The sequence below is a fragment of the Cornus florida genome, unplaced genomic scaffold, assembly GCF_030987335.1.
Source record: "Cornus florida cultivar Cherokee Brave unplaced genomic scaffold, ASM3098733v1 CherokeeBrave_3.0.0_Hap2_Chr04, whole genome shotgun sequence".
Lineage (NCBI taxonomy): Eukaryota > Viridiplantae > Streptophyta > Magnoliopsida > Cornales > Cornaceae > Cornus > Cornus florida.
The window spans coordinates 51,752,791-51,765,077 of record NW_026775574.1 but is presented as its reverse complement, the minus strand read 5'-3'; the positions used below and the strand labels follow the sequence as shown (position 1 = coordinate 51,765,077).

The following is a 12,287-nucleotide window of genomic DNA, read 5'->3' as shown; positions in this document are numbered from 1 at the left end:
TAAAAATTGTGGTGAAATCAAAGCCCTAAGATTTTCCCTCTCTAATCATTCAATTTAGTTTAATTTGATTTAGTTTGATATTTTGTCTAATTCAAGTTTGTTAAATCATGACAATCAACAAACTCTATAACCAAGTTTTCTGTAAACCATGAAACTAGTTTAAAGGCTAATACAAATTCCATCTTTCTATGGGTTCGACATCCTCTTTGCATAGAGCTATATCCTACACGATATTGTACGATTGCGAGAGAAAACACATCAAATTTTTGGTGCCGTTACCGGGGAGATTATTTTTGTTTAGTTTTTAATTAGTTATTTTGGTTTACCGGTGTTCGGACTTTCTGATATCTTATCTTAATTTTGCTTCTTTTCAAGTACAAATTAGCTATGAGTACAAAGATGCTTAAGGGAGAAAAAGTTTTGGTTTATAAAACCCTTTTGTGAGTTCTTATTGTTTTTCTGTTACTTGGACTTTTTTATTTTTGCTACTGCTAGGATTAGTGGAACCAGTGCATGTTAACTCGCCAAACTAGGTCAAAACCTTTAGTGCATGATCCTGAAATAGAGAGAACTTTAAGTCAATTAGGAAAGCTTAAAAAACACTTGAATAATATTGATAGTTCCTCTGAAAGTATGGCTGAGCAACGTGAAGCACCGGGTAACAATGGTAATGGGAATGGAGAACGGGTTCCACATGTTCCTCTACAACAACCACAATTGAGGGATCATTTCATTCATACCACATGTACTTCCCCTTCGTGCTTTGTTTTTTCGAATGCTGATGCAACCCATTTTGAGATCAAGCCTTCTATAATCCAAATGCTTCCTACCTTCCATGGGCATGCAATAGAGGATCCTTATAAGCACTTGGATGTGTTTTTGGAATTGTGTTCAACTACTAAGTTTACCACTCTATCCAATGATTCATTCAGAATGCGTCTTTTCTAGTTCTCTCTCAAAGATAAAGCAAGAACTTGGTTCTAGTCCCTTCCAACAAATTTCATATCTTCATGGAACATATTACAATAGGAGTTCTTGAAGAAATATTACACTGTAGGTAAAACCAGACAAATGAGAAGAGAAATCATGGCATTTTCTCAAATCCCGGGAGAACAGCTCCATGATGCATGGGAAAGATATAATGATCTTCTAAGAAAATGTCTACACCATGATATTGCTCAATGGCACTTAATACAGATCTTCTATGATAGTCTTACAGATTCTTATAGAAATATGGTTGATGCTTCCAGCAATGGAGCTTTTCTGCATAAAAGTCCGGCTGATGCTTAGGAACTATTTGAGGCCCTAAGTGAAAACTCAGTACAATATACTTCTTCCTCTACGTCTAGGTCTTCACCTGGAATGCATAAGGTTGAAAAACTTTATGAGGTAGATAAATCTAGTGAGTTAGCCACTCAAATAGAATCCTTGAACCGTAGGTTTGATCAAATCCTATCATCTGGCTTTGCTCCTGTTGCTTATCCACAAACTGCTTTGCCAGAGGAAGTTTGTTCCATCTGTGTTAATTCTAACCATTTTGTTGACGCTTGCCCTATACTGGGACAATCATCTGAGATCCCACAGGAGCAAGTGAATGCCGCATTCTCTAGGCCAGCTTATAATCCATATTCTTCTACATATAATTCTGGCTGGAGATATCATCCCAATCTGTCATGGCGTAATCCAAATCAAGAAAATACTATTCCCAATCTCAGGGGCAGTATCAAAATTCATCCAATCCTATGCCACAAAATAATTCTTTCAATCAATCTGGTATTTACCGTCCACCTCAGTTTAGGAATTAATCCGCTCAAGCTCCTAATCTTCCACCTCCTCCTAGAAATTCTGCTTTTGAGGAACAAGTACTCAATGCTCTTAGTGAAATTAAAGCTAACACCAACTTCTTAATTCTCATTCTCAAGCCATAGCAAAGCTAGAGGCACAAGTTGGGCAAAAAACGAGTACTCTATCTTGAAGAGAGGATGGAAAGCTGTCTAGTCAGCCAATAGCCAACCCGAAAGGGCAGACTTACATGATTGATGGAACTAATTCTTCAGGTATTCATTATGAGCAAGTTTAGGTTATCACTACATTGAGGAGTGGTAGAGTGGTTGATAACCAAGTTGAGAAAGGATAGGAGGAAAAAGATAGTTCGATCGATCGAAGCATCCTTGTGATCGATCGAACCTCCTCAAGTGCGAGAAAAATAGAGTTCCAGCCAATTAAAAAGTGTGTTCGTGGTGCAATCATTTGGAGGTCCTAGTACACGAGGTCTGACCATTGGGTGTGACTTTTGAGCTACCTATATAAGGATTTTGGCTATTTTTACAATCATATACTTTTAGAGGGGAACCATATACAATAAAGAGGTTGGAGGAGTTTAGAGATCAATAGAGAGATACACATCATTTGGGAGAGTTCTTCCACTCATCTAGGGTTTCTACCAAGAAGAAGAAGATTATTTCTACCATGGAGATAGCCCTTGAGGGTTGGATGACTACATCAATGATTGGCTAAACGATTCTCTTAAGGCTAGAGATAGCCCTAAGCATGCCTCCTAGACTTTGATGTTTTGTAATTAAAAGGGATTTGTGTTGTGATTATTGTCTTAACATCTTATAGATATGAATCTTTGTTCTACAATGATTTGTGTAGTCTAATACTTCCAATTGATAATTTAATTCTATCCATATGTCTATGTATGCTAGGATGAATGTTCATGTGTTTATTTCTAGATTTTGTGACATTGATGCATGTCTATGTGTGTTTATATTATGAATCTAGTGATGATCAAGACATAGTACTTAAATAGATTACTCTTGTGGTTTATTTGATGGTTCATTCTTATTTCTTAATAGATTGTGCCACACCTTAGTTTAGTTAGTTTAATTTCATGTCACTAGTTTAGTTGTAGTGTAGTTGCCTTATTTTCTTAGATAAGTAGACAATCCATGCTTGTTGTTTGATGTTCCATACTTATGAATGCAAGTAGTATATTTCTCTAATTTAATGATGTGCATTAATTGTGGACTTAAGGGAAGGAATAATGCCTTGATTTGATATGTTGTGCTATTTACTAGTTTGGTTAGACAATGTATGCTTAATTGGCCATCCATACTTGTTGATTCAATTAATGGCACACACTTTTATTGCAACATATAGTCCCCCTAATCCATCAAACATTGAATGTCTGGGAAGGTAATGCTTAGTGGTGAACTCTAAGTCCTAAGACCCCTCTCTTATACTCTCTACACCTCACTTTACTTTATTTCATTTGCATTACATTTACTTAGTTTACATTGTAGTTTAATTCAACCACCAAACCATCTTTGATCATTCGACCTACTAATCCAACGTTGATTTTCAAGCTAAATACACTCCTTTTCCCTTAGAACGATCCCTACTCACTCTGGCTACAATTATAGTTAGAAGTAGAAGTGGCAATCTCTAAATTTAAACATGGCCACACTACACATCATCTTTTTTCATGCTTTAGTCCGCCACACACCAAGTTTTGGCGTCGTTGCCGAGGATTTGATACGAAGTTTTGGCGCCGTTGCCTAGGACTTGGCACCGTCGTATTTTGGAAATCAATTAGGAATTAGTACTCTTTTGATCCGGTTTTTAGTTTTATTGTACTTTGGTAACTTATTGTGTTTGTTCTTGATTGGGTGGGTGCATTGAGCCAAGGGAAATGAAGCAAGGGGAAATTTAAAAGCAAAAAAGCAAGCTATGCTAAGAAAAAGCATAAAAAGCTAAAAAAAAAAAAATTTGCAAAGCAAAGCAAGGCAAAAATTGAAAAATAATTTGAAGTTGCTTAAGGACCCTTTGTAAGCTTTTCTAACTCTCTCCCTAGTTAAATCGTCGGCCTGTGTGGAGGCAAGTTTTTAAATTCTTATAAATCGTGAGCCCGCGTGGAGGCAATTTACTTTTCTTGCATATTGTTTAAAGCATGGGAGTATGGGATCAATGTATGTGGAGGTTTGTTGATTGACGTGTTGCGAAGGAGAAGCGGTTACTTATGTTAAATTTGTTGTTGTGTTGCTTGCATTTTGTGCGGTCCTAGCTTACCCTTCATTATAACCACATCAATGGAAAATATAGAGGGTCATCTTGGTTATATAGACCCGAATTTCATGGAACACCCTCCTCAAGCTCCAATTCCTCAAATTCCTCCAATGATCCTTCATGGTCATTACAATCCCTATAAATACCATGCACCAACTTGTATCGTGCTTCCTAACTTTGGGGCCGATCAATATGAAATTAAGCTCGAAACTATTCAAATGTGTCCATTTTTCTATAGCTTAAATGATGAGGAACCGTATAAACATCTTAATGAATTTCTTGAGATATGCTCCACCGTGAAATACATGTGTTCCAGAGGAAGTCCTTAGGTTACTCCTCTTCCCCTTTACTCTTAAAAATAAGGCAAAACATTGGTTCAACAACTTGGGGGCAAATTCAATAATTTCTTGGATACAAATGCAAAATGAATTTTTGAAAAAAAATTATCTCGTAAGTTTAACCAATTCAATGAAAACCACCATTAGAGAATTTTCTCATTGGGAAGGAGAACTTTTGCATGAGGCTTGGGAAAGATTGAATGACTTGCTAAGGAAATGTCCCCACCATGGCATTCCAAAATGGCAAGTAGTTTAATACTTCTATGAAAGCCTATCCACCACTCATAAGGATATAGTTGATATATCATGTGGAGGTTCATATTTTGGAAAGCATGAAAATGATGGTTGGCACGTTTTTGAAAAAAAAATGAGTGAAAATTCATTGCATAAATATCACACTTCTCGGTTAGGTCATGATTCTAATGAAAAGAAAATTCTGAAAGTGTATCAAATTGAAAGTCCAATGGAGATTGTAGCTGAGGTCAAAACTCTTTCTCAAAAACTTGATAAATTTTTGTAAAGTCAAAAATCGGTTATCAAATCATCTCATTTTCATCACCCTCACCATTCTTGTGAGCCTTACATGACATGTTCTAGTGTTTTACATTCTACTTCCAATTATCCCCACGGACATGTGTTTAATGAACACTTTGAACAAGTCAATGCAAATTTGCTCACCCTCATTGAAATGTTTATGTCCCGATGTTTAATGAAAATCCAAGTCCTTTTTAAGCTAAAAATCTTCAAAATCGATATGTTACTCCTCATAAAAGAAATGAAGGTTCTCAAGGAATTGTTTCACCTTTTTATCATCATCAAAGAATGAATCACTATTCTCATCCTCAAGTATATGCTTCTCAAATTTGCTCTCATCATCCACATGCACTTTCTAGCAATTCCACATTTAAGGATAAGGTTTTGGTGGCTTTGCATAGTTTGGAAATGAATACTAAATTGTTACATTCTTATTCTCAATCGATATCAAAGCTTTAATCCCAAATCAGGATGATAGCTAATGCATTGAATGCGAGAGAAATTGGTAAACTACCAAGCCAACCCGAAAGGAATCCAAAGGCCTAATACCTTGTGGATGCAAACCCTACATTGGGGTGTCTTCCCCAAGAGCAAGTGCAAACCATTACCACTTTAAGAAGTGGTAAGCAAATTGACAATAGGGTTGAAAAACCAAGTGAAGATAGTGAACCGGTGCAACCAAGGTTAACACCGGTCCCGTTTCCAATCCTATTCCTACTTCCTTGGATAAAAATGCTCCTACTAAGAATTCTCAATCTTCTTCATCATCTCCTCAAGTTGATAAATATTATGAGCCAAAAGCTCCATTTCTGTATGCTTTGAGAGAAACTTCACCCTTTGGGAGGCAAGAAGGAAAAATCCATGACATGATGAAAGTGTTTAAACAAGTTAACATAAATCTTCCTCTTTTAGATGTAATTAGGCAAATTCTGCCTTATGCAAAATTTTTGAAAGACCTTTGCACACAAAAGAGAAAAAACAAGGGACAAGGCCAAAAAAAAGTATTCTGCATGGAGCAAGTGAGTTCCATCATTCAACATAACACTCCACCTAAGTTCAAAGATCCCGGTGCTCTGACCATCTCATGTGTGATTGGAAATCATGAAGTTCGTAGAGCTCTTCTTGACTTTGGAGCGAGTGTCAATTTGATTCCTCACTCCATGTATGTCCAGCTTGGTTTGAATCACTTGAAGCCAACCTCGGTGGTGCTTCAATTAGCAGATAGATCCATCAAAACACCTAGGGGCATAGTTGAGGACATACTCATCAAGGTTGACAAGTTTTATTTACCGATTGATTTTGTGGTTCTTGATACCGAACCGGTTGCTAATCCTACCAATCATATCCCAATCATCTTAGGAAGGCCATTTCTTGCCACCGCAAATGCTTAAGCTTAATGTTTTCAATGCAAGTCGAAGTCCCATAGATGAAGACGAGTGTTGTCTCATAGAAGTCTTGGATGAGGTTGTTGAAGAGTCCATTACTTCCATGATTATGAAAAAGCCAACTGAAGATAATCTTTCCCATATCCTTTCTGATGATCCTCTTGCATCTTGTCTTCTTGAAATATGTAATGACCCGGTCATTTGACTCCTTTCCTTTTTCCTGAAATTTTACGGATGGATTTTTTTTCGTTTAAATTCTCTATTTTGAGCTCTGTTTCTTGTCACATAGTGTCATCTCGAGTGCTCTGGAATGGTTTACGAGACTCTTTCGTTTGGATTGACAACTTCCTTTGAGGACCGAGTCATTTTCACATTTTTCATTTTTTGACACTATGCACTATTTCATCCTTTTCCCTATTCTGTCTTTTCCCCGTTTGTCAGTTTTTGGCACAACCACACTTTTCGTGCTCAGAGTTAGATTTTGACTTCACATATCTTGATCTTGAGTGGTTTCCATGAAATACGTATCTTCACTTTTTCAAGAAAGTACTCTAGTTGCTCCCGGTGTCCATAGGAGCATGAATGCACAATTCTTTGGAACTCTTTTATTTTCTTAGGGTGTTTTTCATAAATATCTTTTGAAGATATTTTATTTCAGGGGTATCTAAGAAAATATCTTTTGGAAGATATTTTCATTCTGGGGCAGTTTTGCAGTTAACCCTTTTTGTAGGGGCCTTTATGCAATTAACGAAAGTTATTGCAAAAATATCTCGTCTGGTGCCTAGATCCTCGTATGGGATTCATTTTCATATTTCGTCGAGTCGTTTACTCTTAGAATTTCGTTCTGGTTGTTTCTCTCCAGTTTCAGAGTTTCTGACCCTAGTTGTCGCCGAACTTGTTCGGGGCATATCTCTCTGCACGGGACTCAGTTTTCGACGCCGTTTTTTCCATTATTCATATTTTCTCATGCTAAATCTTTTTTGTTCATAGAGTTTTTCTGTTTGAGTGTGTCTGCTCAAAATCGACTTTTCCGGACCCGGCGGGACCCTTTCGGGGCGCTTTTAGGGTTTTTCTATAAATAAAGGATTTAACGAGAAAAATCAGATTTTTCTTCCCTCTCCTCCCTCTCTTGGCCGGCCATCCATGGCAGCCATGGCTGCCAGTCTTCTTCTTCATTTTTCGGCCACTTCCCTTGAGTGAAAACTCTTCGGCCTTAACGTTTAATGCTTGTCTTGACGCCACGCATCTTACTCCCTTATTAGAACCCGTTTCTGACCAAATTTTGAGTTAGGGTTTGGAGTCAAGTTTGGACTTTCATGGGGCTTCTTGCGGATTCTTGTTCCCGGTGTAGTCCCCGACAAAACCCTTCGATATCGTCGGATTCGGAGCACTTTGTTTTGGTGGGCTTTTAAGATTTTATCTCAAATTGAGGTAGGGGATGTTCTAGGGTTAATTCTTGTTAAATAGCATGATATTCATGCTTATACAACTTGTTTCCATGCTTAAATATAAAATCTAGAGATTTTATTATTTATTTTTCTTGTACGGGATCCGTTTTTCCCGGTTGCTCATGACTTGGTTTAAACATGTAGCATGATATTATATTACCCCTTGATATGCTCATTGTCGTGTATTAAATTTAGAGCATTTGAAGAAGTATTAAAGCTTTTATTTCATATTTATCTTAGGTGAAAGATTAAATCATGTGGCCTTAACTAGCTTTAAATTAATATGTGTTAGCATATTATATTAGGCCCTATCATGCTCTTCAACATAGATTAAATTGAGAGTATTCGGATGTATTTTAAAATCTAGAGAATATTTAATTATTTGATTAATTAATTTATTCCGGATTTACTATTCACTCCATTAGAATTCCGACTTGATATTCGTGATATGCATGCTATGTAGTTTCACATATGTTTAATCTAGAATATTTGACTAGGTTTTGAAACCTTTCATTTATTATTTTTCTAGTATTAGAGTTTAATACTCATGGCCGTACCTTGCATTAAATGTACTTGTATTGTGTTCTAAAATCACGTCTTGGCATGTTGTATAACATATATTAATTTGAGATCATTTAGATGAATTTCAACCTAGATATTTTAATTAAATGAAGTAATTAAAATCCATTTCATGGTTCATTGGTCTTGATTAAGTTTCTAACCTTGTATTCATGATTTTCTAGACAAGTTCATTCACGTGTATCAAATCGAGAATAGTCGGATAAGTTTTGAAACTTATATTCAATTAATTCCTTTGTATGGAACTTATTTCACATGGTTGTATCTTGCTTAGAATGAACTTGTAACTTGACATTGGACTTGCCTTGTGTAATGATTTGCACACTTCGCATTAAACATCCTTCATGCATAGCGTGTAACGAATCGCACACTGAAGATTCGATATTCATCATATCATATTAATGCGAACTTAGGGCATGACTTGCGTGTTTCAAAATCTTGGTTGTGCATGAAACATGGTTAATATGTTTATAGTATTTGATACAATCTTGACTTGCACAACTTGTTGATTTTGGGACTTGGGATATCAATCAAGACTAGGGGAAGGTATCATTGGGTGATAATCCCTAAAGTGATCCCAAGAATAGGGGAAGGTACCCTTGGGTGATAATCCCTAAAGTGATCCCAAGAATAAGGAAAGGTACCCTTAGGTTGATAATCCCTAAAGTGATTCCAAGACTAGGGGAAGGTACCCTTGGGTGATAATCCCTAAAGTGATCCCAAGAATAGGGGAAGGTACCCTTGTGTTGATAATCCCTAAAGTGATCCCAAGACTAGGGGAGGGTACCCAAGGGCTTGTAACCCTAAAGTGATCCCAAGAGTACGATTTTAATCCGGGCGATATCCAAGTTTCCATATTGGTTGATTTCACTCTTTAAATTTCAAGTTGTTATTCCTTGAAGATTTAAACCTTGTCGTATTATGTGAAATGCTCTAATCTTGTCATTTGCATAGATGTTATGCCTCATTCGTGATTTCAAGTATACTTCACGTCATGTTAATTGGTGTAGTCAAATCATGTAAATTGCATTGATAATGTAATTCTTGTTAACTTATATCTAAGTATACCTACTATCGTGCTATATAGATTATCCCATTCTTGATTAATTGCATAGATTTTATGCCTTGTCCTTACTTAGGTTTAATGCCTTGTCTTTGCATAGATATTATGCCTTGTTCTTGATTCATGTATAACTCCTGCCTTGCTAATTCGAATGTCCCAATCTTGTTTACTAGCATAGATATTATGCCTTCTCTTGAACTCATGTATAAATCTCGTCTTGTTAAATTGGAATGCTCCAATCGTGTTAACATTGCATAGATATTATGCCTTGTTCTTGACTTCTTGTACGACTTGTTTCATATATGTATATATATCATGATTCTTGTTGTTAGTGCTCTAGGGTAGCTTAGGATGCTCCTTGAGTCTCATTGTGACATAGACGTTAGGTGGCATGAGCTCCTTTGACATGTTTCACCTTAAGGTGATAAAACTGTAAAATGCTACATCGATGCATGCTCATCTCCTACGAGTAGCTTTATGTTGGTCACCCCTACGTTACTGGGGCATATTTCAAGTACAGGACTCAAGACTTGAAGATTTCATTGCTTGGGTGATTTGTGGCTTCACATGACAAAACTTGTATTCTTGATTCTATGTATGTAAAGTTTACATAAGTACACTCTTTTTAATGTATTTGACATGTATGACATGATGCCAAGGGCCACAAACCTTTAAGTTCATATGTATGTAACTTAAACTTCAAGTTTTGCCTTAGAACTGTAATTTTCCTAACTTTGGAGGTTTGGTATGTCAAATCTTGTAAATGGAATGTAATGAGGCCGTAGGCCATTGTAGCATGTTTAAATATCCATATTACACTTGTGTGCATGTTCACATCATCACACACTTGCATATTATGTGAATTGAACATGCCATGGGGATTTCCAAGTAGACTTTCAGCCTTGAGTGCATAACATGAAATATTTGCACTTCCTTGAGCCATTTCGGTCGACCAAAGCTCAATGGTTTTTGATTGAACTTCAAAACATGCATTTCTAGTAGCCATTTTCACTGTTCAGGGCCATTTCGATCGACCGATGGTTCATTTCGGTCTACTGAACCAACCAAGCCTTAAAAACTTGTTTTCAGCATGATTTGTGTTCATTTTAGTCATCCAATGGGTTATTTTGGTTGACCGAAATAGCCTGATCCCGAGAGTAGCCACAGTCCAGTTTCAGCACTGCTGCTCTGACTTCAAACGGCCATAACTCCTTCGTTCCTAACCCAAATGGGGTGATTTTTTAGCCTAAATTCATGATCTTGAAGTTAGATTTCCAATGACACCAACTATGCATTTAAAATCCAATCACAGTTAGAGTTATTCATATTTTAGTGAGAGCTGTTAGTTTTTTCTTTAAACCGGGAAGGGGCATTTCATGGGATTCTTGTCCAATGTTCTTGGAACCTCTTGGAATATTGTGTAATGATTGGTTTAGGTTGTGTGGGCCTCATTTGAATTGTTTAGAGTCAAATCTCCCTTCTCAATTGTGAATCGACCATTTTGCCCTTGATTAACGGGTTTTGCTCGTTTTCCTTCATCTTGTCGTTTCTCCTTCGTTCGGACTCTGAGTCATGCGATTCTTGAGTCCATTATGATTTGTTTTTCATTGTATTTCTAGTGGGGTGCTCAGTAATACCTAAATCCATACCTTCAGAAATAACTACTTTGCCCCTAGGGGCTTAATTATTATTTTTCGATCTTTTGCCTTCACACCCTGTTTCTTTGAGTTCCCTGACCTCATAGAAGGTCATCTTAGGGCCTTAGAGGTGTGTTGTGCCTTGTGAGACCAATGTCTTGTTTCTTGCTTCCGCATCTGGATCCGTTATCGGGTCAATCTTCGGTTTATCGTTGACCCACCGGGTTGATAAAAATCCGAGTCATGACAAGATGTATGGGAATTGTGGGTTTGACAATGAGGGATCAATGAATGAAGTAAGCAATTTAATGGAATCCATTGCAAGCTTGGATTTTCACCTTGGAAAACTCCAAAAGAACCTCTTCCTCCACTTTCTAGCACTCCACCGGTTCCATTTTTGATCTCTCCACCCACTCTTGAGCTTAAAACTCTTCCTTCCAATCTTAAGTATGCCTTCTTTGGCTCGAAAGAGACTTTTCTTGTCATCATCTCTTCAAGTCTTGAAAAAGACCAGGAAAATGATCTCTTCAAGTCTTAAGTATACCTTCTTAGGCGCGAAGCTTAAGGCAATCAAATTTCAAAGACTAATTTTTGGTTTGTTAATGTCAGCAAATGGTTTGAAGAGTTGTTTGTTTGTTTGTCACTTGCATAAAAATTAAATAAAAATAAATTAAATTCAAAGATTAAAATAACAATTAAAGGGAGGTTAGTGAATTAAGTTCACCAAGACCTCGTAATCATGCTTTAATGTAAATAACTTGGGGAAGCAACTACATGTAACAATAAAGTGTAGAAGCATTGACAACTACAACAATTTTTCAGAAAATTAATGTAACTCAAGACTAAGCATAGCCCATCTGCGGTTGACATGGCTCATCCACCTAAACTAGGGTGTGGTATGAGCCATCTTCCTTAGGTATGGCCTATCAAGGTCATGAAATTACAAGTTTTAACACATGAAAGCAATTATCTAGCATAAATTACCTTTGGTTGGCATGACCAATCTACCTAACTATATTAATCTAGGGGTGTAGCATGGTCCATCTTTCCTTGGCATAATCTATCTAAAATCGTACATAACTTCCATATAATCCCATTTCATGAAATCAATTTTCATCGTCACTATGAAGATATCAAGAGTACAAGTATAAAAACATGGTTCTAAGACAAGAATTACATAATAGATATACTTATATATAAATATTTTGCCCGGATCGTACATCAATTTAATGTAA

The 12,287-nt window shown here is 36.7% G+C and overlaps 1 non-coding gene across 1 annotated transcript; it reads right to left on the bottom strand.

Annotated features, from left to right (window-relative positions):
* Positions 1-1,069: 1,069 nt before the first annotated feature.
* Positions 1,070-1,175, bottom strand: LOC132305932 (small nucleolar RNA R71). Its single transcript, XR_009481750.1, has one exon. It is a non-coding gene; the product is annotated as a small nucleolar RNA R71 (small nucleolar RNA).
* Between the last annotated feature and the right edge of the window lie 11,112 nt (positions 1,176-12,287).